We start from the raw sequence: 12567 nt of genomic DNA on the forward strand, positions 1-12567 counted from the left end.
CGTTGTAGGCGATTTCTTACCTCTTTCTCCGAGTAAAAGTTCACTGCCGTGTCCACGTAGTTGTTCACCTTCGGTATCTTGGACGGCACAGTGAACAACTCGGCGAACTTCGTCGCGTATATCCGAGCGTCGTCGTCGTCCGAGCTAGTGTCGGTGCTGTCCTCCGTGCTAGCTAGAAGCACCGACGGTGTCCCCAACGCTAAGCACACTCGCTTCGACATCACAAGAACTGGCGGCACAGCTAGTACGCGAAGCACAAGGGGAATGCAGTCTGCGCTGCCCACCACAAGCCTTTCACCGCCTACCTAACGTCGCATGTCCTCCATGCAATAGAGAAAGAGATGATGCCAAGGCGAGATGGGTCACGTGACCCAGCAAAACCGGTCACGTGACCTCATCTCGCCAGGGGCGCGCAGTTGCTCTGGCAGTCGATGTCGGAGCGCATTGGAGCGCTCTGAGCGAGAGGCGCACGATCTCAAAGAACCAGCCGAACGCTCTCAGAGCGCCCCATTTCAACCAGCCGAATACGCTGCCCCATTCGAGAGCGCGTTAGAGCGCCCAAAAACGACCAGCCGAAGATACCATAAATAAAGCGTAGCTTATTTAGTGGCTCTAGTGCTGGCGGAGTGCTTGATTAGCGCGGGTTGTGCTGTAAGAAAAGTGGGCAATAGATGAGGACGCAGGAGGAGAAGTGAAACGTGGAACGGGAGATAAAATAATATGCAAAGGCAGGAAGCGGTGGCAGGATGAAACTTATAGAACCGCGAGGGAGGGAGGGAGCTAGAGGGCTTCGAGATGGGGCGCGCGCCGGAGAGCGAGTACGGCAATTTCCGCACGCCTTATTTTTGTTGTCGCGTTTGAAGAGTATATGGCACGGATATCACGACGGCGGCAGCCAGATTCACGTGTGCGGTAGCTGTGGCGCTTGCACGATTGGTTGCTATACTCTTGGGTAGTGGGGAGGGGGGGGGGGGGGGAGGAGGGGGAATTTCACGACACGTACGGGCGAGGCGCCTGGGGCTCGAAAAATCGCATATTCCTGGACCACAATTCACGGCGATCGGGCTCCACAGGCACCCGAAAAAGCGGCCTTTTCTCGTTGCATGATCGCAGTCCGCTTGCAGAGCGGCACAAAGCAAAAGTTGTCCCTCTTACCCCGACGCCTCTCCATCATTGCATGCACAAATCACCAAGCTTCCTGAGACTTTTTTTACACACTATGTTGAATGTCCAACGATAAAACGGTGCCCAAAACGGCTGTAAGTTTCTTACATCAGAGCGACGACGCAGATACGCAGCCGCAGACGACAATAAGCAGAGGTGTTAGGTCAGCTCGACAAGCATAGTCTGTTACATCGACGTGACCATTTTTATTCATTTATAACACTAAACAGTCTTATTTCTCCATTTTATGGCATCACTTTTCATAAAACATGGCAAATAACGGGAAAGAGAACTCTTCGGAACAATAAAAGTGAAAAGGAATCCTTGTGTCGTCTGCTACCAACTCGTGGAGCAAGAAGGCACACCAAGCGGCACGGCGGCGGTGGGCCGCCGCCTGGGAACTCCTGTTGCAGCCAGCGCCACCTACAATTTTTCATCGCAAAAGGGACCCTCGCGTTCCATTGGTTTTCTCCCCGGACGACACGCCTCTACATTCTAGTACACCATAACTTTGTGGAGAAGCGGCGGTTTGTTAGCGCTCACGTTGCCTTTTCTTTAATCAATTCCTTGAATTGTGCTGTGTGAGTATTCTCAGGTGAACTACACAACATGCCTGGATGCTGTTGCGCGCCGGGGTGCAACTCTAACTATGCTGGTGGTCCTAAAGCGCGCGTTTATCGGTTTCGGGCGGACGCTGACCAAAGAAGAGCACGGAAAAAAGCGATCCCGCGCAAGGATTTCTCACAAAAAAGTACACCGTGGTAAGTGAATTCACTTGTCGCAGGTGCCAACGCATGTGTGAAGTTAACCAGTCATGCAGCTGAACACCTTTTGAGTTTCCTTATTTGCGTGCTAAAGCTTTGAAGGCAGTTGCAGGAGGTAATGGTATCGCATGGTGGCGGCGATTGGAGCAGTCTCTTCGTTTCACCGAACTGGCGTAACCGCTTCTGCTCGCTGTCTAGACAGAGTCACTGTTAATTATTAATGGTGATTCTGGCCATTCATTGGGTGGAAGTGGTTTGGCCTGTTCGGTGAAACAAAGACAGACTTCTCCCGTGCAGTACGGCCACCTTCGGTGATGTCGTTCCGCATCTGCGAGTGATCAGTCCTTGATTGTACCCAACCGGCAAACCGTAATCGTACTATTGCCCTAATTTTTGTTTTTGCGCGATCATCTTTGACAAACAAAAACTTTTCTCGAAATATCACGCGTAGCTTATGCACAGAGTCGCTCTGAACGGACTGCAGCGCCAGATCGGATCTCATTATAATTATATTTAATGAACAGCGTTCGCTTGTTGGGCCGCCTAACGAGGCATTGTTGCAATGATGGTGCCTAATATTACTGCCACATTTTCTGGTTGTAGCGGACTGCTGAGCAGTGTAACTTCTTGTTGCTTATTTTTTGTCTTATAGAGCTTTTTCTGTTTTTCAGGTGTGTGAGAAGCACTTTCTTCCAAGTGATTTTGCGACAACTTCGACCTATAGAGATGAGAAAACTGGACGACTGCTTGAAGTTCCTCTACAGCTGAGACGACTCAAGCCTGGTGCTATCCCGAGCCTATTTCCTAACTGCCCTGCCTACCTTTCTCGCCCCACAACTGGTGGCCGTGAAGGCACTGAAGAGAAGCGTCTTCGTCTAGAAGGAGAATCGCTGCCGGAGGCAATCAAGCAGTCCATGGAATCTCACGAAGAAGAGAAGAAAAAGAATAACATCAGCACTTTTGAGGACTTGGTCACCTCTCTGACAAATTTCCAGATAAACATCTTCTGGGCAAAACTTGTTACTCACGACAAAGTCCTCTTCTTAAACTTGCCGTCCCAAGATGCTCCAACTGTGCGTTTTGCTGTGACAGTGTCAACTGATCTGATCGTGAAAGTGTTTGTTCGTGACATGCAGGTCAACAAGCTCGGGACCCTCTTGTTTCCTATGTGTTTGTGTGATTTGCGGGAACTTGATAGAGTCCTTAATGCTGTGCAAAGTTCGGCAGACAACTTCTCGGACAGCGAAGAGCACTTGCACATTGTCTTGAAGAAGACAGCGGAAACGCTGGATGAACTGGCGTCACAAAATTTCCACATGACTGGCAAGTGGAAGTTGTAAAGTTCATAAAGCAACAAGTCGACATTTTGCTGAGAAGAACTTCAAGATACCCTGCGGACTTGTTAGTATTTGCTAGCCTTGTGTTCACGATATCTCCACATGCATACAGATTTATTAGGTCTACATCGAATCTGAAACTTCCGCATCCAGGCACCATTAGACGTGTTTGTGGGACGTACCGTGTGAATCCATGTTCTGAACAACAAGATGCTTTATTTCTGTCTTATGCAAAGAGACTGGCAGTAGGAATGGATGACTATGAAAAAACTGTGACGCTTGTCATGGATGAAATTCATCTGCAACCATACATTGACTACAAAGGTGGAGGTCTAGTAGGAATGGCTGCAAACAGCCAAAATGCAGCAAAAAGTGCTTATGTGTTTATGATTCAAAGCCTCCTGTCGTCAAACAAAGACGTAGTGCACATCCTCCCAGTGGCGCAAATAGACGCAAAACAGCTGCACCAGTTTCTTCGTCAGCTCATTAATGGACTGGAGGCTACAGGATTTCAAGTAATCGCGGTTGTTTCAGACAACAACTCCATCAACGGGAAAGCGATGTCATTTTTTTCCGAGCCACCGAAAGTTGATACAGTCTACAGGCATCCATCAGACCAAGCAAGACCACTGTTTTTTATTTTGGATTCTGTTCATGTTCTGAAATGCATAAGGAACAATTGGTTGAACCAGCGTAACAGTGGTAAATGTATGTTTTTTCCTGACATCGATGGACTACCTGACAAACCATATGTGCTAACAGCTTCATTCAGCACACTTATAGAGCTTCACGAGAGAGAAAGAAATGAGCTTGTACGACTTGCTCCAACATTGTCTTTGAAGGCACTGAAACCTTCAAACATAGAGCGACAAAAGATGAAACTTGTTCTCAAAGGGTTTAACAGTTTTACAGTTGCAGCTCTCAACAGTTCAAAAGCAGCAGAACTGCAGCATGCCAAAAGCACAGCCAATTTTATCAGCACTGTGCTGATGTGGTGGCGCATAGTAAATGTCAAGACGCCAGATAAAGGGAGGCGCCTTCGAGACGACTTTCAGGAGCCCATAAAGACAGTTTGTTGCCCTCAGCTCGATTTTTTGCACAAAGCAGTCAGTTGGCTGGACTACTGGAAAAGCCTCAAGCATGACACTGGTCATTTACCTCATGAGACCCACAATGCACTGCGTCACACATCTCTTGCTCTCATTCAGGTGGCAAGCTACTGCCTTAATGAGCTTGGATTCAAGTACGTTTTACTGGGAAAATTTCAGTCAGACTGCCTAGAAGACAGGTTCGGTAGGTACCGACAGTTAAGTGGCGCACAGTATCATGTCTCCATACGGCAGATTTATGAAGCAGAGAACAAATTGAGGCTGCAGAAGGTCCTTGAGCTGCCAGAGAGTGACGAGATTTCTCCATGCCCCTCCACTGATGAATTTCGTGATGCTTTAAAGCAATTTCACATTTCAGTCACAGATGAAGACATTGCTGCTAAGCAGCACACACTACCAGCTACGACTTACGCGGCCGGTTATTGTGCACATGCTGCACTCAAGAAGCTCACATGTGAATTCTGTACAGAAAACTTGGTTGTTGAGAGTAAGACACTCACAGTTGAGGCAGATGAGCTCATAGCAAGCATTACAAGAGGTGGACTGAAGTTTCCCGAAGCTGTCGTCGTAAATGCCGTACTGATGATGAATATTGTTCTCGAGAAACTGACAAGTGAAGAACATGCAGCCAAATTTTATGCCTGTGAGAAGCAGAAAGAATTGCTTGTGTCAATGACGACACTGTTTCTGGAGTAGAATGAAGATTTTGATGTTTGCGGCAATGGTCATTTACCACATGTAGTGATGGGCCCTGCCTTAGTGCAGCAGCTAACACTTTGCTAAACAACCTTTGCAAACGAGAAAAGAACAAGCTGTCTGAAGCCAAAGCAGTTAAACGGAAACTGAAGACACTCCAGGCATAATCACTTGTACAAGACTGACAATGTTGACAATGTGTCCTTTATTTTCACAAAGCCAAATCGTTATCTAGGTCTTTAACTCGTCCGAAAAAAACTACTTTTGATAAACGTGAGTACTCCTCAAAAATATGGCTCCAAATTTCAACATCGTGCCCGAGTTCAGTTCATAAATGTTCTTAAAAACTTTACATCCACAATTCTGCTGTTCTGTATTGTAACCAGTTACCTTTTGCTGTCAAGGTTACCTTTCTTGTGGAACTCAACATGTTATGTGGAATATTATAGTAAGAATCGTGTATTGACAGAAATTATGTTCGACAATTTCTTTGTGTGTTGATTTACGTGTGCTGGAATTAAGTGACCAAAGTGTCAAAAAGCTTTTACAGTGAATATCATGTCTTATTTTTTTTAATGAAAAATAGCTTGTGACCAACTCCGGATAATGCCTCGTTAAATTGCTTTATTTCCTGGTTTCTTTGTTTTTAGAGGCTTTTTAAATAAAACTTTCAATCTTCTTTTGACAAAACTGTTCTGGCGCCTTTACTACAGCATGCAAAATAAACCCTCCAGTGCCTTCAAAAACTAGGCTTTGTTGGAGGCGTATAACTTTTACACCTGTTGCTAATAGAAAGTCACCGTATGTACTGCCTATAAAACCTATAATTGCATTCAGGTTTCCTTCCAGGTGTAAATCTGTGAAGAAAACTCTGTGAAGTGCAAAAGCGCCGCGGAATGACAAAACGCGCACCGTCCAGGTTAGTGAAGCCAGCTTCCAGGCAGATCTCACACCGATGACGTCACGCAGGGTTGCGGAGGCCTTGAAGCAGTCTAGGTGGTGTTGGTTCGTCCTGTCGTAAGCTTTGCTTTGGATAAGAGGCCGTGTATTTGTCATGTGCGCGCTTAACGTCCAGCGTCATTATCAGCGGCGTAGCATGTTCAGTCGGTTGTCGTAAGGTTTTCGTGACGCGAGAATTGAGGCTGTTGCAAATTGAGGCTGTCAATTGAGGCTGGCGCAAATTGAGGCTGTTGCGTGAAAAAAAATTGAGGCTATAGTTGGTGACAGCTTAACTCTGCAGCGGCGTTTCAAGATCAAAGGGATTTTGGGTTCATCTGCAACCAATGGCGTCTCGCCGTTTGTGTGACGCCTGCGACGTACGTTTGAGGACTACTCCCAATATGGCCGCGCTCTCTTGCCGGCCGCTGCTGCGCCGTCGAGCGACAACGAGGTTGCTGAGAACCAAAAGCTCTGTATGCGATTTGTGTTACGAATGTGCTGTAGTGCATCAAGAACAGCTTATCGTCATCTGTCCCATGTGTGTCTTGCCGCGTCATGGTTTGTACGTACGTGAGGAAATCGGGGTGGCACTGGTGGGCTGTTTTTACGCGGAACGTCGCCGCCGAACTCGATCAGAGAACGGCGAAGCGCCGAAGCTGCATCTGTTGCTGGTGTGATTGTGGAAATTGTGTCGGTGTATCGCAATCTCTGTGAAGAAATAATACGGTTTGCTTTCGTCCACGGCAGTAGCGGTGACAAGCTGCAAGCTTTTTCGTTTGTTGCTGTGAGCGTAGGCTGCGACCGATGTTGAGCACAGGCCTACGTGGTGTCCGTCTGGCCCGACGTGGATTGTGCGAATGTGTGTGGCATGTTTTTTGGCCGGATACGGCCGCTCCTACAGCCTTACACGTTATTAAGACGATTGCCAAATCTCACAGTGTAAGGTATATTTCCTTACTGATTCGCGCATTGCTATAGCTTGCCGGGGTACGAACGGAGCAGCGGTGTGGCGTTTTTTTCCCCTGGTGTAAACAGGTATGATTAAAGCATTATTGCAGAGACTCGCAGTGAATTAAACGTTTCGTTTATCCGATCTGGCTATTATTATCCGAGACTGATAATTGGTTGGCTCTGATTGGTTGCAGAAGTGGACAAAATGAACTGCTCGCATGGAGATGTCGGCACAATTTTAAATAAGTCACTTAGATCTCGTGTTCATTCTCATATTATTGGGCCTGTGTAGTGTAGTTGTCTAAATAGGTGCAGTAAGAATTGAATGCACTTGTATAGCCGTTCGTTGAAGTTTAATAAGGGGCAGTCAGTGTTCAACGTCACTGTTTGGTATACATAGGGGAAGATTATTGGATTTGGGAAGATTATCAGAAATGAAAATGCTTCCACAAAAGCCTGACATGGCTGCAAAGCAACTACATGTTGAACCGAATATTTTCTTTATGTATGCTATTTCAAAGGCCTCATCAGCAATTAAGATATCTTCACGGTAGGCTGCTGCATATCAGTGCAAAGACAGTGAAAGTTTAATGTAGCAAAACATGGAAAGTAGAACTTCGGAAGGATGCTTTTTTGTAGGTCCCTCTTCATTTTTTTTTATAAAAGCTTGCAACAGTAATTTTTTAGGTGGCTGCTAGTGCTTAAGGGTGTTTTTCTATCAATTTTTCACCGCCAGTCAGGGTTCTCTGCCTTACCGCTCCACGGTAAACTGTGGGGTGCTGATATGACACTAAAGAAACAGCGGCAGCTGTTTTATTACATCGCCGGGAAACACCTCGGAAATCGTCGCCTGGATTGAAAGCATGACACCGTACACTGTCAATCTAACCAACTGACGTAGAGCGTCTTGCCACTAGCGTGTCTCGTGAAGTAGAAATGATTAGACTTGTAACGTTTCACATCCCGCAGTTTTCTGCTCGCGCCATGCGGTGTTGTCTCGTTTAAGCGGAATAAAATAACACTTGTTTATTCGCACCTACAGTTGATTTTGCAAGTAAGGACACTTTATGCGGCATCGCGACCTCCACCGTTAGCGTGCGTCGCCGCGATAGGTATTTGCAGGGCGTCTCTGCGTTCGAAACGGTCGCATAGAACAATACGTGGCCCGTCGATATCGCGGCCGATTTCTGAAAGATACCGATGAATTTTCACCGCTGGTTTCCTTTTCACCCTGTGCTTACACAGTCCGTGCACTGCATCCAGCCATTGCGGCGACGAACCGCCCCTTTCTTCCACCCAGCGTTTACGACGCTTAATTTAACGGTGATGATGTCTGTGAAAGATATGTGCCGACAACATTTCTGAGTGCACAGGTAAAGTGAAGAAATAGTCGCACTGCGACGATCCCGACCAAATATAACGGCGACAGTTATGTTTGTCGAAGCAGACGACGGCTAAGCGACGTGCAGCGGTCAAAATTCGAACTATTCAGACCCAAAAATCGTGCACGCGTTGTGTATATTGTAAGGGAGACCATCGCCAACACCATACTCGTTTAAATAATGTAGGAGCGTGGGCAGCACTGGTCATTCGCAATACGTGGGTATGTGACACAGAAGCCACACATGGAAGAGGCACCAACTCGTGGATGTCCCATCGCCATCGCTGGGACGAAGAAGAAGTCTCGTCTCGTTGGCTCTCCGTCTCGACTTGCTGGTCAGCGCGACTTGGTGCTTCGGTGCTACCGCTGCTGCTGGTGCGGCTGAAGAATAAAGCCTGAAAACCCTCTTATAGTTTTGGTGGAGGTGCAACGATCTTCGTTCTCTTACGCTGGAGCTCCGCAACCGGACACTCGACCCTCCCAGCATGTCTCGCAACGATGACCCCCGGCCTGCCCCAACACCCATCGTCTGCGCGGGTGCAATTCGTGAGCGGGACCCTCCCTCATTCAACGGCACCGACGAGAAAGACGCAGAGGACTGGCTTGCTACTTTTGAAAGAGTGAGTACCCATAACCACTGGGACGACCGCCTCAAGCTGAATGATGTCGAATTTTCCTTGACTGGGCTCGCAGAGCAATGGTTCTGGAACAACGCGGCACGTCTTAAAACGTGGCCCGAGTTTAAAGACGACTTCATAAAATCATTCGGCCGCCCCGCTGCTCGAAAACTCCTCTCAGAGCAGCGTTTGCGTGAGCGGGCACAGAAAAGGGGTGAAAACTTCACTTCTTACATTGAGGATGTTGTCGCCCTGTGCCGTAAGATTGACAGTGCCATGCCCGAACCAGAAACGATAAAACACATTCTGAAAGGCATAGACGACGATGCCTTCCATATGCTGTTGGCGAAAAACCCCCAAACTGTGGCCGAGGTCGTTACTATTTGTCAGAGTTACGACGAGTTGCGGAAGCAAAGGGCTCTCACTCGGCGACCCCTCGCAGAAAATCAGTTTGTCTCCAGCTTGGCCGCTGATGACGGCGACGGTACCTTGTTTCAACGGATCCAGCAGTTTGTGCGAGAGGAAGTGGCTCGGCAGTTGTCCATCATCAACTATGTGCCCGAGCAAAAATCTTCTCTCAGCCCTGAACTCAGGACCGTTATCCAGCAGCAAGTCGCTGACTCCCTCCCAGCTGCACTGCCGTCAAGCCCCGTTGTTGCCCCTGTGCCCTATGCCGCCACCATACCCCAAGCTCCAGCGACTTCAACCCTGCCTTATGGAGACTCTATGCACCCCGTGACGATGGCCGCTCCAATACACTTTGCCGACTCTATCCCTCAACGACCTTACGCTGAAGTCGCTGCCAGGTACATGCATCGGAGCCCCGTCGTTTTCTCCACCACCCGGCCTTTACGTCCGCCGGTGTTGTCTGGTCCCTCGCTCACCAACCCTTGGAGGACGCTGGACAATCGCCCAATTTGCTTTGCCTGTAGGGCTCCTGGACACGTGGCACGCTATTGCCGCCGCGCCACGGTGACAGGACGCAACCCTGCCGCAGCTTCTTCCTACGCCCATTCCCCACTGATGCAGGAGTATTCGCCGATGACGTCTATGCCGCCCGATAGTCGTGACTTCGGAAGCCGTCGGTCTTCATCTCCGCGACGCCGCTCACTATCTCCCATGCGTCGTCGTCCTGTTCCAACGGAAGCGGAAAACTAGGCGCCGCAGTTCCGGAGGCAAGAACTGCGCCGTCGTCGATCTGCCCAAGGCCTCCTCCCTCTCCCGCAAACGTCATTCGTATTACCATAGATGGCGCTGAAATCTTAGCCCTTGTCGATACTGGAGCCGCCGTTTCTGTCATGGACGCCAAACTTTGCCGCCGCTTGAAGAAGGTTACGACGCCGCATCTTGGATTCTCATTACGGACTGCTACGGCTCATCCCATTGATCCAACTGGCATGTGCACTGCCCGTGTCGTTATTCGGGACGTCATGTATGCTGTTCAGTTCGTTGTCCTGCCTTCCTGTTCCCACGATGTCATACTGGGGTGGGACTTCCTTTCTGAACATAGAGCTGTCATCGACTGTGGCCGTGCCGAAGTAGAGCTCTTCCCGTTCATGGATCATACCACCGGTGAACCGCCCGCTCCTTCTGCCATCAAACTGGTCTTCACGGAAGAAGTTAGCATTCCTCCTCACTCTGCTGTGCTAGCTTCTTTATCCTGCCGACTTCTGTCCAATGCGACAGTACTCTTTACGCCTTCTGACCTGTTTCACCAGCGACGTTGTCTTCGGCTTCCTTTCTCCCTGCTTCCCATCCGTAACAGCCAAACTACACTTCTCCTTTCCAACTACGGGTCGTGTCCGTGCACCTTGCAACGCGGAGAGTGCGTCGGCCATGTCGAGACCGTTCATTCTGTTGTCGCTGTGGCTGTGCCCGACGATTCAACCCCGCTTGACATCAGTGGGCTGTGTGCTCCTTCAGGAGCAAAATCCTCCCCGTCTGCAGACGTCTTCCTTCGCGCCATTGATGCCGACCTTTCACCGTCCCAACGAGACCAGCTTCTCGCACTGCTGAACCGATTTCGGACGTCTTTTGATTCTGTCCAGACTGGTCTGGGACGTACCACCACAGTCGAACACACCATCGATACCGGTGGTCACGCACCCTTACGGCAACGTCCCTACCGTGTCTCCCCCACTGAACGCCGCGTAATCGATGAACAAGTCGAGGACATGCTCCAACGCGGTGTGATTCGACCCTCCACCAGTCCATGGGCATCGCCGGTAGTACTTGTCAAGAAGAAGGACGGCTCTATTCGGTTTTGCGTCGATTACCGCCGGCTCAACAAGATAACTTGCAAAGACGTATATCCGTTGCCGCGAATTGATGACGCCCTTGATTGTCTACAAGGTGCAGAGTTCTTTTCCTCCATTGATTTACGCTCGGGTTATTGGCAGGTTCCCATGGCAGAGGCTGATCGTGCAAAAACGGCCTTTATTACTCCTGACGGCCTGTACGAGTTTAACGTTATGCCGTTTGGCCTCTGCAATGCGCCTGCAACCTTCGAGCGGATGATAAATAATATTCTCCGTGGACTCAAATGGCAGACGTGCCTTTGTTACCTCGATGATATTGTGATCTTCTCTCCCGATTTTTCGACGCATCTGATTCGACTTGAGCAGATTTTGACGTGCTTGACGACCGCAGGCCTTCAGCTCAACCTGAAGAAGTGCCGTTTTGCTGCCCGAGAGCTTACTATCCTTGGCCACGTTGTCTCTAAAGCTGGTGTCCTGCCTGATCCTGCCAAGTTACGTGCTGTGGCGGAATTTCCCAAGCCGACAACTGTGAAGGCCCTCCGCAGCTTCATTGGGCTGTGTTCATACTTTCGCCGATTCGTTCGCAACTTTGCATCTCTCATCGCGCCTTTGACAAAGCTCCTCAGCAAAGAAGGCGGCATCTGTGAGTGGTCCACGGCCTGCGACGACGCATTTACTAAACTGCGCCATCTCCTCACATCTCCGCCAATCCTGCGCCATTTCGATCCTGAGGCCCCTACCGAAATTCACACGGACGCGAGCGGAGTTGGTTTGGGGGCAGTTCTCGCTCAGCGCAAGGCAGGATATGACGAGTATGTCGTTGCTTATGCAAGTCGCACGCTAACAAAGGCCGAGACAAATTATTCTGTGACCGAGAGAGAATGCCTGGCCGTTATTTGGGCACTTGCGAAGTTCCGCCCGTACCTCTACGGGCGCCCTGTCCATGTTGTCACAGATCACCACGCGCTTTGTTGGTTGTCCTCGCTCAAAGATCCTTCTGGGCGGCTAGCGCGCTGGGCTTTGCGGTTACAGGAGTATGACATTCGCGTCACGTATCGCTCAGGCCGGCGGCACAATGATGCTGATGCCCTTTCGCTCTCCCCGCTGCCTCATGACAGCGACCGGGTCTCAAGCTCCGACTGCTACGTGTCGCCATTGGAGATCCACTCTATGTCGTCCGAGCAAAAGAAAGACCCTTGGATTTCCTCCATGTTGGACTTTCTGTCTGGCTCATCAACGAACGCTGCATCTCGGACACTACGCCGGCAAGCGTCGCACTTTGCCCTTCGCGACGGACTGCTTTTCCGTCGGAACTACCAACCCGAAGGTCGCAAGTGGCTCTTAGTAATTC

At 49.5% G+C, this 12567-nt stretch overlaps 1 pseudogene; it reads left to right on the forward strand.

Moving 5' to 3' along the window:
- The first annotated feature begins 357 nt into the window (after positions 1 to 357).
- LOC144180151 (uncharacterized) lies at positions 358 to 5237 on the forward strand (annotated as a pseudogene).
- The last annotated feature ends 7330 nt before the right edge of the window (positions 5238 to 12567 follow it).

The sequence above is a fragment of the Haemaphysalis longicornis genome, unplaced genomic scaffold (assembly GCF_048455015.1).
Source record: "Haemaphysalis longicornis isolate Haplotype H1 unplaced genomic scaffold, Haemaphysalis longicornis Haplotype H1 scaffold_4, whole genome shotgun sequence".
Taxonomy (NCBI): Eukaryota; Metazoa; Arthropoda; class Arachnida; order Ixodida; family Ixodidae; genus Haemaphysalis; species Haemaphysalis longicornis.